Source organism: Pygocentrus nattereri, chromosome 7, assembly GCF_015220715.1.
Source record: "Pygocentrus nattereri isolate fPygNat1 chromosome 7, fPygNat1.pri, whole genome shotgun sequence".
NCBI classification, from domain to species: domain Eukaryota; kingdom Metazoa; phylum Chordata; class Actinopteri; order Characiformes; family Serrasalmidae; genus Pygocentrus; species Pygocentrus nattereri.
In genome coordinates this window covers 15,653,817-15,657,703 of record NC_051217.1, presented here as the reverse complement: position 1 = coordinate 15,657,703, position 3,887 = coordinate 15,653,817, and the positions used below count along the sequence as shown (strand labels likewise).

General features: G+C 39.7%; 1 protein-coding gene across 3 annotated transcripts in view; it reads left to right on the top strand.

The window, feature by feature from the left end:
- Window positions 1-3,072: 3,072 nt before the first annotated feature.
- Window positions 3,073-3,887, top strand: part of LOC108432182 (protein mono-ADP-ribosyltransferase PARP6) — a 34,708-nt gene continuing 33,893 nt past the window's right edge. For 2 of the 3 annotated variants that reach the window (XM_017706048.2, XM_017705888.2), the window contains exon 1: window positions 3,074-3,392. The gene's annotated coding sequence lies outside the window, so the exon portion shown is untranslated. Of the gene's footprint in view, window positions 3,393-3,887 lie in introns of all 3 variants that reach the window. The other variant, XM_017705971.2, reaches the window with a different exon arrangement.

Genomic DNA, 3,887 nt, shown 5'->3' with positions numbered 1-3,887 from the left:
GCTTCCCACCTACTACAGGCCCTCTCTCTCTCTTTCTCTCTCTCTCTCTCTCTCTCTCTCTCTCTCTCTCTCGCTCTCTCTCTCTTTCACTCTCTCTCTCTCTTAAGGTGAGGGACAACCTACAATCCAATCAGCCTATTTCATCAGAGCAAACCCCTGCCTGTCACTCTGCATTATAATCCAGCAGCCAATCCCACTACAAATCCTTTGGGTATGGAAACTCCACATTGGCTGCTGGATTCAACTGATATGTGTGTGATTCGTCTCGTTTGAGTAACCCAGTGAATAAAATATAATTTTCCAGTCCAGTTAAAGTAATTCTGCAGTGTATTATACCTTGGCTGCCTGAATTTTGAACTGATCTCAAAGTGCTTATTTTAGCTCATGTACTGTACTGTGTACTGTGTACATTCTGAGAAAAGGACAAAGAAGAAGAAAACTTGTAAATTAAACATATAAGCTGCTTTTGTTCTCAGTACAATGGACTGACCACCCCAGAGTTCAGACCTCAACATCACTGAATGTGTGGGAGTACTTGGATGGTGAGAAGCAGAAAATACCACCAACTTCTTAGACTGAACCTTGGGAGGTGTGGAAAAACATCCCTGCAGATTTGTTTGAAAAACTGAAAGCAAGACCCCTAAACATAATGGAAACTGTTATAAAGGCAACTACAAACTGAAAATATTGCTGATGCTGAAAAATATATAACTTATACTTAATGGCTGTTGAAATTGAATAGATAGATAGATAGATAGATGGATAGATAGATAGATAGATAGATAGATAGATAGATAGATAGATAGATAGACAGATAGACAGATAGATAGATAGATAGATAGATAGATAGATAGATAGATAGATAGATAGATAGATAGATAGATAGATTTTATGAAAAATATTCAATTGTAAGAAAGAACTAGAAGTCCCTTGTGCAATGTAGAACAGTCCTTTTCTGCTGTTACCATGTATAATTGACTAAGGTGGCCTTTTTAGGCAGAGTATGAGGCAGCATGCGCTGAGTGATGTCACATCACACTTATGAGTCATCTGTGGCAGGAGCTGTGTTAGCCTAGAGGCTAATCTCTCTCTCTCTCTCTCTCTCTCTCTCTCTCTCTCTTTCTCTCTCTCTCTCTCGCTTCTATCACTCTGTCCCTGCCACCGAGGTCACCTCCTACCTGCTCAGGGGCAGAACAGGCACTAACCAGGGTAAACTCTGATTAGACATGAGAGCAGAGTTAATTATAAGAAACAGTATAACTTTCAACATGTTATTTGCCATAATGAGCAGTCTCCTTTCCTCCTTTTCTGAATAAAACAGATCAGAATTCCAATGAACTTCCAAAAGATCTGCGAAATTACATCTTTAAGAGAAGATTGCATCTTCTAGAGAAAATTACAGACTCTGAATTGTTCACAGTGATGGTGATAGGACCCAGATGTCGGAAGACTTCAAAGCCTCTAAACCTCCCACACAGAAATTTATTACATGAAATAGTTATATATATATATATAGTTAAATATATTGCCCAATTCCCCAAATTTTGTGTTATAATTGTGAGAAGGTTTTGGCCGGGGAGGTGTATTGAATTGTAAGACATAACTTTCTTTCTGATTTACCACTATTTTATGTTTACTATGTTTATTTTGTCATCATTACATATTAAATCTCAGATGGCCTGAGTATGTTCACTGGTTTTGGAAAGTAAATAAAATGGCTGTATTCGCATTGCAGATATTGTGACTGATGGTTCCTATCACCTCCACTGGAAGTATCCTTTAAATAGCAACAGCCTTGCTAAAAAAAGCCTTAGTCTTCCTCATTCTGACCAAAGCACATGCTTGAGGGTAAGATGTTATACCCTTTTAAATATGTTATGAGCCCACATCAAGACACACTAAAGTAGAGACGCACAATAGAATAATGCATTTGCTCATCACAGTGACAGGGTTTGAAAAAAAAAAAAGCACCGTGATTTTTCTGCAATTTCCTTTTTCATCTTTTCCTTACTTGAATTTTATTTTTGAATATTATGGCTATGCAGAGTTATCACATGTGCACACTCAGATGCACATCATAATGTTCAGTGAAGGAAAGAAATGTATGTTAAGAAAATGCTGTTAAAAAAGTTTAAAATAATGGAACCATAAAGCATCTTAAAAAGAGAGTCTTAAGTGCTTTACTGTTGGGTGGAGATGAAACACCATGCAGATACTGTTTAAAGTTTTGTTGAAAAATAAAGAGGTCATTTAATGTTCACTGCACTTTTATGAATGTGGAACTTCTGTGATCAGAAAATGCCACTTTTCCTTTCCTTGGCGGATACCTTGAAAACAACAATTAAGAGATCAATCATTACAAATGCTTTAGTAAATAAATAAAATAAATAAAAGTTCTTCCAAACGATGACAGGGAATTTTTCCCTTGTTATTTTTCCTTTTTGTTCATTATCTATTGGTCAGACCAACATTGTTATTGCCACATGCAAAACATTGATAGAATTGTTTTTAGGAAAATGAAAATAAAAATGGGTCACATTTACATCCTAATAATGAAAATTGCTCACCATGTGGCCATGAGGAACAGGGATGCAGCCTCACCTCCTGCTCTAAAGTCCAGGGCTGTGGCTAAAACCTATGGACTAAAAACCTTTGTTTCTTTAGTGACAAGAATAAAAATGATTTGAATTTAAACATTAAATCTAAATAAGAAAAGGATTACTTTCACAAGTTGAAGGGGTTAGGGTTTGCTACAGCCACCTCCCAACAGAAAGTAGCCAATAAATTATGATTTTATATATATTTTGCCCATAATACATTGGGTTAAATAGATACATCATTTTTGTAAATATCCAACGCAGAATGGGCCATATATGTTAAACATAAAGGACAAGCAATGCAAGTTAGGGGCGGAGCTGCTAAATTTCTGTTTATGGATATAAAACTTGGCAGAAAACATGAAAACATGAATCAGGAACTCCAGGCGAACATTTCTTCTCCTCTAGGGCAGTGAGGCAACCCAGTCAGCTGTGGGTCACGTGACTCCGGCTGCTGCCTCCCACTGCGCATGCGCGGCTCGCTCTGTGTTGTCAGGCAAAAAATAAAGACGGCGCTGAGAGCAGCGAGATCTGCAATAAACACACACGCGCACACACACAGCCGAGCCAGAGAGAGTAACGGAAAGAGGATACGACATCAAAATGAGGACAGCGTCCTGTGTAGTGCCCTTGATTTATTTCTAATTTCTATTTTTTTTATGTGAATCGTGTCTGAAGGCACCAGCATCATCACCATCATCACTGTGAACCAGGAGAGGGGGAAGCCATCGCTGAAGGAAGGAAAGTGTCACGAACGAGGGATCGCAGCTCCTTCTCCCTCCATCTTTCGGGAAGGTAAGAGAAAGGGATGAGGAGAGGGGGTGGTGGAGGGGTGGATGCTAGCATCTCTGTTTTTAGATCGAGTTTTAAGAAGAGTAAGGTCAAGTCAGGGTCTGTATCGGTATGTGATAAACCTAAGGGACTGTGTGTGTGTGTGTGTGTGTGTGTGTGTATGTGTTTAGGATAGTTGGGGGGGGGGGGGGGGGGGGGGTCATGGGGATGGTTCTCCATTTGGGGGGGTAGGGGATGGGGTAGCAGTGCCAGATGGGGAAGGACGAGGGGGGGGGATGAAATGATGGAGAGGATGTGAATGATTTGGCAGGGGGTTGACACCAGGTTATGAAACCTGTGCTGTTTGCATTGTGTGGAATCTTTCCATAATGCACTGTATGTCCAAAAGGATTGCCACAGCCCTTATAATTCAGCTACTTTGTGGTGCATCGATGGACAACACCGGCATTCACTTGCATACAGCTTGTATTATCTCTTTAGAAAAGCATTGTCGGAAAA